The following is a 16,219-nucleotide window of genomic DNA, read 5'->3' as shown; positions in this document are numbered from 1 at the left end:
TGATTTTCCTACCTCATGCTGGGACTACAGGCATGTACCACCACACCTAACTAATTTTTAATTTTTACTTTTTGTAGACACAGGTTCTTCCCATGTTGCTCAGGTTGGTCTAGAACTCCTTAGCTCAAGTGAGTCTCCAACTTCAGCCTTCCAAAGTGCTGGGATTACAGGCACAAGCTACCGCACCTGGCAACAGTAACATATATTTTTTGAGTACATGCCTTTCTATGTATGAAACCAAAGTTTCGCAAAAGAATGTCCCTCTAATTTTATGCATTGAACACTGATCCTTTTTCTTCTCTTGGTCTATACTGCTTATAATGTGGTAGCAAAACAATATATCTTTATATGACATGGAGTGGAATAGCAACGAAGTATCATGGAAAGCATGTCTCTCTTTTTTAAATATACTATAAGTTAGATTATACATTTAATCTCTCATGATTAAAGCGTCATATCCTTTATGGAATGTAGAATAAAAAGAATAATTGAGGTAAAAAGATAAAAGAGTAATTTGAGGAAGTAAATTTTCTCAATAGAGAAATTATGTATTAGAACCCTCGGAATTGTATGCATTGTATAAATGTAAGAGTAGAAAATTATATTTCCAATATGTAATCTTCACAGCACACATTTTATCACATGACACCAAAAAAACAGTCTATAGAGAGAAAAATGTTATGTTAAATTTCACAAAAAATTTAAGGGCATTTTAAGTCCATGACAAGACATGTAACATAGTAATAATATATATTTTTTAATCTTATACCTGTTAAAATTTTTTTATCCAGAATATATAAAGAGCTCTCAGAACTCAGTGATAAGAAACACACACCACAATTCCAGGAATACATTTTGACAGACATTACACAAAAGAAGATATATAAATAGGAAATAAGCAGATAAAATGATATGCAGCATCTTTAGTCATTAAGAAAACACAAGTTAAAACCACAATTTGATACAACTATACATCTTTCAACTGAAGAATATAAACTGTCACTCTGATGCACTGTTGATGAGGATGTTAAATGGTATAATCACTCTGCAAAACTTGCAGTGTCTTAAAAGTTGAATAAATAACTACTACATGATCCAGCCATTACACTCCAGGGTATTTATCCAAGAGGAGTAAAATCACATGCTGGTACAAAACATATATACACAGACGTTCATGGCAACTTTTTTTGCAGTAACTAAATCTGAAATCAACTCAAATAGCCATCAGTTGCTAAATAAACAAATTGTGATATATCCATACAATGAATACTTCTCAGCAATGAAAAAGGAAAAAGTGAAAACATTCATAAATATTAAAATAATTATACTGAAAAGTCAAACAAAAAATACATACCCTATGATACCAATTTATAAAACTTTATAAAATGCAAACACATCTAACATAATGAAAAACAGATTAATAGTTTATCTGGGATGGATTGGGGAGAAGGGTAGGAGCAAAAGGTTAGAATTGAGCATTAGGAAATTTTGGGAAATAATAAACATTATCTTGATGATGGTGATCAATTGCCATATAGGTATGTTTTAATTTCACATGTTAAATATAAATTCATTGAATATTAATAACACCTCAGTAAACATATTAAAATCAATCAACTGTTGAGAATATTATTATTGATAACTTTACAAAACTGATGACTACCATAACTTTGTGCCACAAATTTAATAAACAGCATGAACCTCAAGTAGGTGAAATGCAAACAAAACCCAATGCACCATGATGGAATTGTTTAAATCAAAGACAAAGAGAAATTGCTAAAATCTGTTTAAAAAGAATAGGCATATTTCTTTAAAGCAGCAGCAATAAGACAGCAGATTACTTAACAGAAATAATGCAAAAGTAGTCAGAACATTGTCTTCCTAATGTCTACACCCAGAAAATTAACCTTAAAAATAATTACTGATAAAACAAATTGAAAACAAAAAGAGAAAACATTCAACACACCATCAATAAATGAAGTACTAATCTTTCAAATAAGGCATATCAATATTATTTGGTAAAGTTTTTCAGAGAATAAATTAAATAATGAGAATCCACCCACCAACACAGTTAAAAATAAACTAATGACAACACTAAGTAATGACAAAAAATATAGAGAAACTAGAACCCTCATATATTTATTCCTGGTGGGAGTGAAGATTAGAATAATTCCTTTGGAAAATGGTTTGGAAGTGTCTATTATGGTTTATCCTACAACCCAGGGATTCCACTGTTGGATACATATTTAAAATATTTTTGAACATACGTTCATAAAAGGACATGTGCAACATTGTTATTTGAAGCATTGCTTATAATAGCTAAAAATTGGAAAGAAACCAAATGCTTATTAGTATTAGGATGGATAAATAAATGTAGTATATTCAGGTTAACAAATAACAGCAATAAGAACAAATGAATTATAGCCTCACACAAATACTACTGAGTAAAATTAAATAAACACAAAAGGGTATATAAATATGTTTCAGTTTATATACACTGTAAAAGGAGTTAAAATTGTTCAGTGTTTTTAGAAGCCAGGATAATGGTTTCCATTGAGGCAGGAGTGTGTGTGGTTGGTTGGCTACTAGATGCAAAGGGCAGGGGGTTCTGTAGGTGCTAATGATGCTCCTTTCAAAAAATTTGTTTGGTGACTACACAGATGTGTTCAAATTTTGAATATTTATTGAACTGTATACTCTTAATTTGTATGCTTTTCTTTATGTATGCTGTACTTTATTTTAAAAGCTTTTCATGTCATGTGAGCATGAAGTTAGATCAGTCTACTTAGAAAATGTTCTTGGGAATTGAACATGTAATAGCAAAGAAAATCAGCAGAACATTTTAATAGCAAGGTTTATAAAATCTCACTGAAGCATGACAAAATTAAATGTTATGGAAAATAGAAGGTAAATGTTAAGAAAATCAGAGTATCAAAACAGGAACCAATATCTCATACTAGCTATACTAGAAATGAAGTAGAGAAAACCGAGAGAAGGAAAATCATCAAATACAATCATGTATCACTTAAAGACAGGGTATGTTAGGTGATTTTGTCATTGTAAGAACATCATAGAGTTTATTTACACTATGGATGTGGATGTACAGTCTACTATACACCTAAACTATTATATATGGTATAGCTTATTGCTCCTAGGTGACAAACCTGTACAGCATGTTACTGCACTGAATATTGTAGGATATTGTAACACAATATTAAGTACTTGTGCATGTAAATATATCTAAATGTAGAAAAGATTCAATAAAATTCAGTATCATAATCTTATGGGACCACTCTTCTACATGTGGTCCGTTGATCAACACGTCATTATGCGGCAGTTGAGTGCTAGAATAAAATAATGCTAGAATAAAAGCAGATTTTTTTTTTTTTTTTTTTTTGAGGCGGAGCCTCACTCTGTCGCCCTGGCTCGCTGCAAGTTCCGCCTCCCGGGTTCACGCCAGATTAAAAGTAGAATTTAAGAGCATATGTCTGCAGATTTAAAGTCCTCTTTGTCTCCAGATAAATTAGTAAGAAAGGATCAGCAGAAAAACAACGTTACAAAATTTCAGAACATCAAAATACAAAAGTGAATTGAATAAAAATCATATACAAAATGTCGAGGTAGAATGGCACTGATAGCAGCATTATAATATAGAAAATAGTAGCATAAAGCCCTTAAGTCCTATCTTCTATACTAAAACCACCAATCAAATTGAGTGTAAGAAAATTTATCAGACACTATGTTTTCCAAAATATGTATTTCACATGCAAACTTTCTCAGGTGATTTGGCAAAACAAGAGAGTAAACCAAATAACAAGAAGATATAAAAATTTAAGAAGTGGAATCTACTTCAGCAAAGAAATGAAGAAAGGTATCAGAACATCGGGGTGGCAGAAATTGAGAGTAATTATAGTGGGAATAAAGAGAGCTTCTGAATTGGAATTTCTAGGAAAAAAATGGAATGCATGTGATCAAAGCATAATGACATAATATTTAGTAGAAGACAGAAGTACTGGAATACTCAACACAAAATAAACAATATATAGAAAAACAAGATAATTCCGTAAAAAAGTTTGCATAAGAAGTTTTCTCAGGTGTAAATATTAGATAATTATATTAATAAAATTAACAATGAATCAAGTTTTTAATATAATTCATATTGAGTGAGGGTAGAGGCAAAGGATATCCTTCTGGAGTGAAAATATTAAGATTTCAAATTCATTGTCAAGATACTGATAATGTCTAAAGTTAATACATGAAAAAATAATATAAATATGTTAATCTGAAATATGGAGGTAAATAGCATAAAATAACTTGTGGACTAAACGTGATTGTTTTGATAAGCAAAAGATTTCTGTTTTTAACTATAATCCTTTTGTACAATTTTAATGTATATCAGAGTAATTTAATTAAACTATGATAATAGAAGAGAGTAAGATAAAAGAGTTTTATTTTATTTCATAGAATGTCACTGTTGTAATAATTTTAAGAAAATATTTCAGAGTGCTACCTCTAACACAGTTAGGAAATTTCATTTGATACACAAGATAGTAGATAAGAGAGGAAATTTAAAGTGGAAAGGGGCAGATGAAGCTACTATGAAGCTGTTTTGCTAATCTTGGTTAAGTTTGTAAATATTTTAAATTTTTCATTGAAGTGACGAAACAGAAATCAGTTGGAACTCAGTTAATGTAATTGCCAGACATTAGTTTTTTTTTTTTAAGATGCAAATAAGAATTAGAAGTGAGTCTTAAGATACAATCAAATGAAGATAACTGAGAAAAAATCTACCATAATAAAGAATAACACAAATACATAGTGAAATTAATTAATATCCTCTGACACTTTGGGATTATGCAGAATACTCTCCCCTGCATCCCTCTCTCTCTCTCTCTAGTAAAGGAATATAGGGAGCTGTAACACTTCCTACAGAAGGGAAGATAAAGAGGATCAGTAACAGATCTGAAGATGAGAAAAAGAATAAAGGGATAGGAGAAGACAAATGTTTAAAAATACCAGTAGGAAATCCTGACTTGACAAGGCATCCACATGAAAGAGAGTAGGCAACAGATTTTACTGAACATCTTGAGACTAATTATAAAAGTGAAATATAGTAGGAAAAATAATTTACAGATATATAATCGGGGGAAGGTATTTTATGCAAACTGCAAAACAAAAGTAAGAGATAAATATCAAAATGACTCATAGCAGAGCTACCGGTTGACAATATCAAATGCTAAAATATAATGGATAAGAGCTTGATGAGAAAAGTAAAATAGCATTACTTAACAGCTAATTAAAAATTAGAAAGGCAGTTAATTTATTCTTATTCCTATTACGTTTGCATGTCAGTCTAATTGTAATCGAAAGAGTACACTCTCTATCTGCAGTTTCTCTCTTCCCTTTTCTTTTGAAGTTACTCCACCAAATTTTTATCCTTATAATTCCAGGAAATCTGTTACTGTCAGTTTCCCTATTTTGCAATATTGAACATTATTGCTTATATCTCACGTTATGTCAGCAACCTTCATCACGTCAATTCTTTGCTCTATCTTGAAACACTTTTTGCATTTAAATTTCGAAGGGGAAGTTCTTGAGTTGGTTCACTATGTACATTATGGATAGTTTATTTTGAGTGTCCTTTTCTGATTTTTCCTCATGTCTAAATGGTACAGTGCTGAATATCCAGTGCTATACCCCCTTCCTTAATTGATAATTGTAGGTTTGAATACCATTGAGAAGTTTCAAATGTCACTCTGTGTCTCAGACCTTTTTCATCAACTTCAGACTTATACATTTAACTGTCCACTGTACATATCTACTTGAATGACTAATAGATATTAAAAACCTAACAATAAAAACTGAACTCCATGACATCTCCCCAAAAACCTACTCTTCCACTACCTTCCTCAAGTCAATTAAGTCAATTGATGGCAGTTTATTTCATTTTATTTATTTTTTGAGACAGAGTCCCGCTCTGTCGCCCAGGCTGGAGTGCAGTGGTGTGACCTCGGCTCACTGCAACCTCCGCCTCCTGGGTTCAAGCGATTCTCCTGCCTCAGTCTCCAAGTAACTGGGACTACGGGCGCCCGCCACCACGCCCAGCTAATTTTTGTAATTTTGTATGTTTAGTAGAGACAGGGTTTTACCATGTTGGCCAGGATGGTCTCCATCTCTTGACCTCATGATCTGCCCACCTGGGCATCCCAAAGTGCTGGGATTACAGGCGTGAGTCACCACACCAAGACAGTTGATGCCAATTTTATCCTTTCAATTGCTTAAGTCAAAAAACTCCAGAGTAATCTCTGATATATCCTTTAATCTTATACCCTAATTTATTAGCATAGTACTGCTGTAGCCACTTTTACAACTTAAGCAAGATTCTGGTCATTTCTTAACATCTCTCCTACTGGACTGCATGGACCACTGGAATAATTTCCTAACTGAGAGTGCCACTCTAATTCTTAAATTCCCTTCATTCTATTTGCCATGTACAAGATAGAATGCAACTTTTAAAACATGACTATGGTTTTAACACTTGTTTGCTAAAAACCGTATGAAATCCAAATAAATTCTAAAATAATTGCCGTGATACTAGAGGAAGATAAATAGCAGATGCCTGGCTCTAACTCATGTGTCATTTCTTACTTCCTTTCTCCTTCTCATTTGCTCACTGAGCTTCAACTCTACAGGCCGTGCTGCTTTTAGAATATATCAAACATTCCCTGGGGTCTATGCCAGTTGTTCCCTTACTACCCTACTTAAAATATTAATTCTTGGCGGAGCGCGGTAGCTCACGCCGGTAATCGCAGCACTTTGGGAGGCCGAGGCGGGCAGATCACGAGGTTAGGAGATTGAGACCATCCTGGTTAACATGGTGAAACCCGTCTCCACTAAAAATACAAAAAATTAGCTAGGCATGTTGGCGGGCGCCTGTAGTCCTAGCCACTCGGGAGGCTGAGGCAGGAGAATCACTTGAACCCAGGAGGCAAAGCTTGCAGTGAGCCGAGATTGTGCCACTGCACTCCAGCCTGGGTGACAGAGCAAGACTGTCTCAAAAAAATAAATAAATAAATAAATAAATAAATAATAATAATAATAATAATAATTCCACCATGCCACTACTTAGTTTTATTTTTCTTTATAATATTTATCACTTATCACTGCCCCTTTCCTTCTAATTCAAAATGTAAAATTATTAAGGGTAGGAACTTTATCTTTTCAATGTTATGTCCCAAGTGTTTAAAACAGTGTAGACATTTAGTGAACATTCAATGAATAATCTTGTTATTTCTCACAGTGATGTGACATGTAAATGTGACTTACTCTCTTGTTACTTGTTGTTAAGACAAAGTTAGGAGTAAATAGATTCAAAGTTTGGCTCTATGAAATTTAAAAGAATAGCTGTAACATAGTTTCAGAATCTCCATGCTATCTATTTTATTTGGCAAGATTCTTCCATGGTTCCATATCATAAGAAGGAAGAGATAGTTACGTCAGTCCCTTAGAGAGGGAGATTATTTGATATGTCATCCGGGCAAACCAATATTTATCCAACCTGCTAACACACTCAACTGAAGTAGTTTTTGTTACTGCTTTTGAGGATAAGACTTACAGGCTTTCTTCTTATGCTTGATAGACTCAATCTTGAGTGTAAAAGAGCTAGAGAGAAAGAGAATCACCAAGGGAAAGTAAGATAGGAAGAGAGACTTTCCAATTTAATTTAATTTTCAAATAATTGAGATTTTGTATCCCCACTTGAGCCATTAGAGAGGTATTAAGGATTCAAGCAGTAAATGAAAACTAGTTTCAATTTAGCAATATACAACCAGTATACAGATTTGTTCTAAATAGATCTCACTTATTTTCAATCTAATGCTTTTAATGTATAATCAGTCCTAATTTGTAAATATTCCCATATTAAGACAATTTTAAAAATACTTTAAATGCAATATCCAAAATATTAGATATGCTTTTTATTCACACAGTTAAAATAAAAACATTGTTGATTTTTTCTGTTGCAAACTAAATCAAGGATTTGAAAAGCAGTAGAAATTCCCCATTATTTACGAGTAGCAGGAATAAAATCATTGCAAAATTAACAAGTATCATTTGATTTTATTTTCTCCTCCCTCTGATGAATATGTGCTATATCAGTCACAACGTGAAAAACAAATTGTCCTATGTGTTTTATTTCTCCCTAGACCTAAAACTGTTTCCTGGTCTAATATGCTTGTCACCTTCTTGATCAGTGCTAAGGGCTTCCAAACTCCTTCCAAATGTTAACAATGCAAATAGTTTGCTTATGAAGAAGAAAACAATGGACCTTGTTTTAGTGAAATTTTTACAAATTTGCAAATGTCAAAACCCTCAAGAAATTCACACTTGATTGCACTAATAGATAAACAAAGATAAATATTTCTCCTCATTTTGGCTGCTGCAACAGGAGGCTATTGTTTTTCTTTTAAAAAAATGCAAAATGATCATATCAAATTTATTATGGAAATTTGCTTGTTTAATTAAATTATCTAGATGAGCAATTAGTTTAAATATAAATTATACCATATTGCTTCGATATATTTTGTCATCATTAGCTGTTCTCTTGGTATCCTTAATATAATTGTGGTAGAAAAGAATCTGAAAAAGTTGTTGGGACCTGATTCATTAATTTGTCATAAAGTGTTGAGGAGTATCTTGGTGACAGTTACAGAGAATAAGATATGTTTTTACTTTTTATCTGCTTTGAGGATATGACCCTAATGTGTATGCCTGTTCTTTGTTCTATGGGGATTCAGTTCTAGGAGGCGTTATGTTCTATGAGGAAATATTTATCAAGAACATTTAAACAAAACAACTCATGCATCCTTTATGTTTGTTTTAACTTGTTTTTTAAAATGATTCCTGGATTATGGATGCTGGTATATAAATCTATCAATGTAATTATTTGTACATATTGAGATCTTCCTACTAGTGACCTATATAACCCCTAAGAAAGGGCACTGCAATGATTAATTTTGAGTGTCAACTTGATTGGATTGAAGGATGCAAAGTATTGTCCCTGGGTGTATCTGTGAGGGTGTTGCCAAAGGAGATTAACATTTGAGTCAGTGGACTGGAAGAGGCAGACACACCCTCAGTCTGGGTGAGCACCATCTAATCAGTTGCCAGGGCAGCAAGGATAAAAGCAGGCAGAGGATCATGGAAAGATTAGACTGGCTGAGTTTTCCAGGCTTCATCTTTGTCTCATGCTGGATGCTTCATGCCCTCAAACATTGCATTGGACTGCAAATTCTTCAGTTTTTGGACTCTTGGACCTACATCAGTTGTTTGCCATGAGCTCTGGGGCCTTTGGCCATAGACTGAAAGCTGCATTCTTGGATTCTCTACTTTTGTGGTTTTGGGACTTGGACTGGCTTCCTTGCTCGTCAATTTACAGATGGACTATTGTGGGACTTCAACTTGTGATCGTGTGAGTCAATACTCCTTAACAAACTTCCTTTCACATATACATCTATGCTATTAGTCAAGTCCCTCTAGCGAACCCTAACTAATACATGGACATAATATAAAGTATTGTTTTCCTAGAAAGAGGTGGGAAAAACACCATAGATATGTATGGTATCTCAGATGACATTGTTAAAATGAAATGAAAGCAATGCATACTTTTCTTTCTGGAACACACTAATATACTGGGAAGTCAGATTCAATAATGTGCCATGACTTACTTCTGGAAACAGCATTGTCAGCTATGTTTGTGTTATAATAATTTCTTATAATTGGAGGTATGAAAGAACCTACTAATATCACATTTGGCATGTAGCTTGTGCTGTCAAATTCTTTGTTGTATCTGTTGCTGAATCTGGACCTTTCTCTTTCATACGTTTAGGAAAAAACAAGCTTACCTCATCTCTATTTGGGGAGGATTCAATTTCTCCCAACAGCTGTGCAATGCAAAATTTCTATAATTACTGTATGGGGAATTTTGATCAATTTCATATAGGTATGTCTCAGTAAAACATAATACTCAAAAGGCAAATTAAGATTTTATATTCAGAAGTTATATCACTAAAAATCACACAATTGTACTGCTTCCTTTATTCAAATTAAGATATTACAATACAAAAACATTGTTCTAAGTTTAGACTTATAATGAAAATTATACTATTCCATACACTTGCATAAATGATTTAAATAATTGAGGGACAATATTTCCCAAATTGTATTCCATACAGTTAATAACTGAAACACACCATGAAATGCTCTGTAGTCAAACAGATTTGGGCAATGAAGGTTAAATAAAGTTAAACAGTTGGTTTTGCAATATGACTTCTCAGAATTGTTAATATGTTAGTATATATTTGAATACTCAAGAGGGATCTATAAGCAGTAAGTAAATTTTTTTAGAATATATTTGATGAGGAGATTATTTTTAGATGGAAATCGATAAGACTGTTGTTTTATATATAAAAAAAAGGAGGGCATTAATCTTTCTATTCTGAAATGCCAAGCTTCAATGATAAGTCCTGCAAACTGGTCCCTTATGGCAGGATGCTATCCATTTGATGTAGGATTGGCTATGTGTTCGTATCTGAGTGTTAACATTGCATTTGTGTGCTGTGTCATGGGCTGAGAATCTGGGTTAGGTTGTCTTGATAGCAAATGCAATTGTGATAATTGTCAGTAACCACTCTCTCTATTTACTCAGCTAAATGAACCACTCTACAAGAAACCTTTGAAATTTAATAAATTCAACTCTTATTGAACTTGCAATTTAATTTTAATTCATATTTACGAGCTATTGAGAAAACATTCCACTCAATTGAAAATTCAAAACAAAAATAAGTGTTCTTTATTCCATAATTGCACCATGACTGAAAATATTAAATAAAAACAAGACGAGAATTTGTCTCTAAAGAACTTAAAGGAGTCCATTTATCAAAAATCTATGCTATATTATAGATTCTTCAATATTTGCAAATACTTTACTTCCACAGTTTTGTTAAATTTCTACATGAGAAATGAGGATAAAAAGAATTGAACTTGTTTTTCCACTTTAGAGAGGCAATATAGTATCTTCATCTTACTTTGGTATCATGGTAATGTGGGCGTCATAAAATGAGTTTGGAAGTGTTCCTACCTCTTTAATTTGTTGGAAGAGTTTGAGAATAATTGATATTATTTTTTAAGGAAAATATTTGGTAGAATTCACTAAGGAAGCCATCTGGTAATGGGCTTTTTTTGGGTGTGGGGGGGGGGTATTTTTCATTACTGATTCAATCTCTTTACTAATTTTTGGTCTTTTCAGATTTTCTGTTTTTTCATGAATCAATCCTGGTAGGTTATATGATTCCAGAGTTAGTCATTTCTTCTAGAATATTGAATTTTTTGGAGTATAATTATTCTTCTATAAGATTCTTATGATCTTCTCTATTTCTGTAGTATCAGTTATATGTCTCCTATTTCATTTGTGATTTTACATGGGTTCTCTCTCTTTCTTAGTCTAGCTGAAGTTTATTAATTTTATTTATGATTTCAAAAAAAATTCTTGGTTTATTTTTTCTTTTCTATTGTTTCTCTAGACTCTATTTCATTTATTTCTGCTCTGGTCTTTTCTCCCTTCTACTACTTTTTTACTTAGTTTGTTCTTTTTTATTTCCTTAAGATGCAAAGTTAGATTGCTTATTTGAAATATTTCTTTTTTCTTAATGTAGGCATTTATCATTATAAGCTTCCCTCCTAGGGAAGTTTTTTCTGTATTCCATAAGTTTTACTAGTGCTGTCTTTCCATTTTTCTTTGTCTCAAGATCATTTTTTTATTTGTCTTTTGATTTCTTCACGGTGCATAGATTGTTCAGGAGGGTGTTGCTGAATTTTCATAGTTTTGAATCTTCTAGTTTTCCTTTACTAATTTCTTGTCATTCTCTTTGGAAAAGATGATTGATACAATTTTAATCGTCTTAAATATTTTAAGAGCTAGGAATTGTTTTGTGGTCTTATGTATGATTTATCCTGGGTAATGTTTCCTGTGCACTTGAGAAGAATGTGTGTTCTGTTGCTCTTAAATGACATGTTCTGTATATGTCTCTTAGTCACATTTCATCTAAAGTACAGTTCAAGTCCAATATTTCCTTACTGATATTCTGTCTGGATATTCTAGTCATTATTAGAAATGGGGTACCAAAGTCCCCTAATATTATTGTATTGTAATCTATTCTTCCCTTCAGATTTGTTAAAATTTGCTTTACATACTTAGGGGCTCAGATATTGGGTGCATATATAGATAGATAGATATGTACTTGTTATATCCGCTTAATGAATTGACCTCTTTATCCAATATAATGACTTTCTTTGTCTCTTATTTTAGTTTTTGATTTAAAGTTTATTTTTTCTGATATAGGTATGTCTACCCCTGTTGTCTTTGGGTTTTCATTTGCATTGAATATGTTTTATCATACCTTCACTTCCAGTCTATGGGTGCCCCTAAAGTTAAATTTATTCACTTGTAGACAGCCTATGCTAGTGTGTCCAGAATTGATTCCTTCTGGTGGGTTCTTGGTCTCACTGACTTCAAGAATGAAGCTGTGGACATTCACGGTGAGTGCTACAGTTCTTAAAGATGGGGTGTCTGGATTTTTTCCTTCAGGTATTCAGATGTGTCCGGAGTTTCTTCCTTCTGGTGGGTTTGTGGTCTTGCTGATTTCAGGAGTGAAGCCGCAGACCTTCGCAGTGAGGGTTACAACTCTTAAAGGTGGCATGTCCAGAGTTGTTTGTTCCTCCAGTTGGGTTCATGGTCTCACTGACTTCAGGAGTGAAGCTGCAGACCTTCGCAGTGAGTGTTACAGCTCTTAAAGGTGGTGTGTCTGGAGTTATTCATTCCTCCTGGTGGGTTTGTGGTCTCACTGACTTCAGGAGTGAAGCTGCAGAACTTTGCAGTGAATGTTACAGCTCATAAAGGTAGTGCAGACCCAAAGAGTGAGCAGCAGCAAGATTTATTGCAAAAAGCAAAAGAACAAACTTCCACAGCATGGAAGGGGACCCAAGCGGGTTCCTGCTGCTGGCTCAGGTGGCCTGCTTTTATTCCCTAATTTGTCCCCAACCACATCCTGCTGATTGGGCCATATTACAGAGATCTGATTGGTCCATTTTACAGAGTCCTGATTGGTACGTTTTTAACAGAGTGCTGATTGGTATGTTTACAAACCTTTAGCTAGACACAGTGCGCTGACTGATGTGTTTTTACAGAGTGCTGATTGGTGCATTTACAAACCTTTAGCGAGACACAGAGTGCTGATGGGTGTGTTTACAATCCTTTAACTAGACAGAAAAGTTCCCCAAGTCCCCATTCAACCCAGAAGCCCAACTGGCTTCTCTCAATCCCCCCTCCAAACATGACACCCCAACTGCTGTTGGGAATTGGGTGATGATTGGTCTAGCTACTTCCTGCTGGATAGGGGCAAAGAAGGGGACCTGCAGTTGTAGTGTCCTCCCAAGGGAACTCTTTAGGCCAGTGAAAGGGCCACCAGTTCAGTCCAGGGGTCCTCGGTAGAAGTTGTTAGTTGGGCTCATTTGGGATTCCATTTGTAAGACCATGTGTAGCTTGATGGCTTTTATCCTAGAGGAGACAAATTTGACAAGGAGGTTAAAAATACAGGGCCTGAAGGCGAGTAATAGCAAGAAAGCTGCCATGGGACCTAAAAAGGAGAGAAGCCAGGTTGCCCAACTCCAGAGGCTGGTATAAGAGTTTAAAAGGCTTTGTCTGATTTCAGAAGCCTTTTCCTGTAAACACCGGGCAACATCTCATACTATCCCTGACTAGTTAGTGTAAAAACAACACTCTTCGCCTAAGAAGGTGCAGAGTCCTCCTTTCTCAGCAGTGAGGAGGTCTAGACCTTGGCAGTTTTCGAGAGTCACTGCTGCCAAAGAGTTTATTTGGATTATAGAGTAAGGATAGATTTTGATATATCTTGCAAACTCTCTGAGAAATCCTTTGAGAGTGTGTGTTAGTAGGATAATGAAGTAGATAAGCTGGCTATTCCGGTTCCTGTAGCAGTAGCCATTCCTAACACTGTAAGTAGGGGTATTAGTTGTATGGCTCTGTGCTGATGGACTTCAGCTTTGAGGGGTATTTATAGGATTTGATTTCCTGGGGCAATGTTAATGTTGGGACTTAGAAAGACTAAGGTGCAGGTGCCTGTCCAGTAAGAGGGGAGGCAGATATAGGCTGACATTCCACATAAGAAGAATATACCTTGTTTCGGTAGACAGAGCTGGTTGTGTATGTTAAAAAGGTATATGAGTTTGTGCTTTTCACTTTCCCATACTCCTAGAGTACTTGCCAAGGTAGCTCCAGTGAGCGACTGGAAAGGGGTATTAGGAGCAAACTGAGTGGCTCCCTGTGTTCTATTTTAACATTAGAGTAAAAAACGTTTTGTATTTACTAAGAACCATTAGAAAGAGTGATTGAAAGAGGGGATTAGAAGGCATTCACTAGTGGTGAGGGCGCTGCTGCAGGGGATCCAGGGGTGAATGGTCATGCAGGGAGTATGTTTGACACAACAAAACCTGGATTGTCTGTTAAGCCAGGAGGAGGTAATGATTTTGGAGGGCTGTGAGAAGTGGACAAGCCATCTGAATGGACGGTTCGAGTGATTTGGAAGTTACATGATCAGTTGGGCCTTCAAGCTGTAAGGTGTAATTACACTGATGGGCTAGTAGGCGTCCCAGGGACAGGCCTGATAACAGGTTGTGTTGGATGCATAACGGGGCTTGGAAAGTTAACACGATATTCATAGTTTCAGGGCTGTGTGGTCGTATCAGAGATGGGGATGTTGGCTAATGATTGCATATTTAGAAGTCAGAAAGGGTCTTTTCCTTCATAGCGAGGGTGATAGGTTAAGTTGATAAAGACTCAGTTTTTTGTGCGGGAATGGGAGTGGCAATATAAGCAGAGGTTGATAGAGAGACACAAAGCCAACAGTCATTTGTCAGGAAAGGATTGGACTGGTTTAACAGAGAGTGGGTTAAGTTGAGAGTCTTGAAGAGGTAACTAGGAGCTAGTGGAAGGGTAGGGGTGATTGTATGAGGTATCCAAGGAAGCAGGAGGGATAGATAGGCCAAGAGTAAATAGGAAGGTAAAGAGGGTGCTCTGGAAGATGAGATCATTTTATCCAGGCTGAGTTAAAGGTAGGAGTAAATTGCTGCCAGAAGGAAGGAAGATAAAAAGAAAGATTATGTAACTAGGATTTTCATCCTGGCAGGAGCTACAGTATATAGAGTATAGTTAGTATGCTCATATACAGAGTATAGTTAGTATGCTGCTTAATAATATGATAAAATAGTAAAAGGATTCCATTGAAGGGGTAAGGAGAGGTGTTAAAGATAAAGATTATGTAAGTTTTCACTTATTTTTAAGGAGGAAGGGATTTTTCTTCAGGGTCAGTGGTAGGAGCGTTTTTAGTCTGGGATGTTTCCTTCTGAAATAGGAGATGCAAGTCCTCCAATGGTTCGCAGGTGTATTGAGGCTGGTCAGGCTGATCTTTGGACTCCTGAACTGACGGTTCTGCAGGTTCCTCAGTGGGTGTCCTAAATTTAACTTAGGTGTTGTGAATCCAAGATTCCACTCCTGCCACCTTAATTGAAGTGGAGGTAGAGAGGATCACCAAGATGGTCCTTCCCACCAAGAGTCCATAGATGGGGAGGTAGAAGGGAGAGATTTGACCAACACTAGATCTCCTGGTTGAAACAACTTGGTTCCCTTTAGTCTGTGATGTCCCTCACGTAGGTTTTTAAGGTTTTGTTGATATTTTGCCAAAGAAGTTATATCTTTGACCAATTTGGCCATTTCCTGATCAAGTAGGAGGTCATTTGTGAGAAAAGGTCATCCATACAGCATTTCATATGGACAGAGCCCCATTTTATGAGGATAATTTCAGATTCTCAACAAGGCCATGGGCAAAAGAGAAGGCCATGGGAGATGAGTTTCTTGTATTAGTTTCCTTAAGTGCTCCTTGAGTGTTTGTTTCATTTGCCTACTCAACCTTCCCTGAGGATTGTGGCCTCCAGGCACAGTGAAGGTGATATTGTATCCCTAGCGCCCTGGAAATCCCCTGAGTTATCATGGCCTTAAAAGCCACACCATTGTTGCTCTGCAAGCTTTGGGAAAGCCCAAATCTAGGAATTATTTCATGAATTAGGACTTTAATCACTTCCTGCGCCTTCT

The sequence above is a fragment of the Trachypithecus francoisi genome, unplaced genomic scaffold (genome assembly GCF_009764315.1).
Source record: "Trachypithecus francoisi isolate TF-2019V2 unplaced genomic scaffold, Tfra_2.0 Lachesis_group1, whole genome shotgun sequence".
Taxonomy (NCBI): domain Eukaryota; kingdom Metazoa; phylum Chordata; class Mammalia; order Primates; family Cercopithecidae; genus Trachypithecus; species Trachypithecus francoisi.
This window is presented reverse-complemented; position numbering follows the sequence as displayed.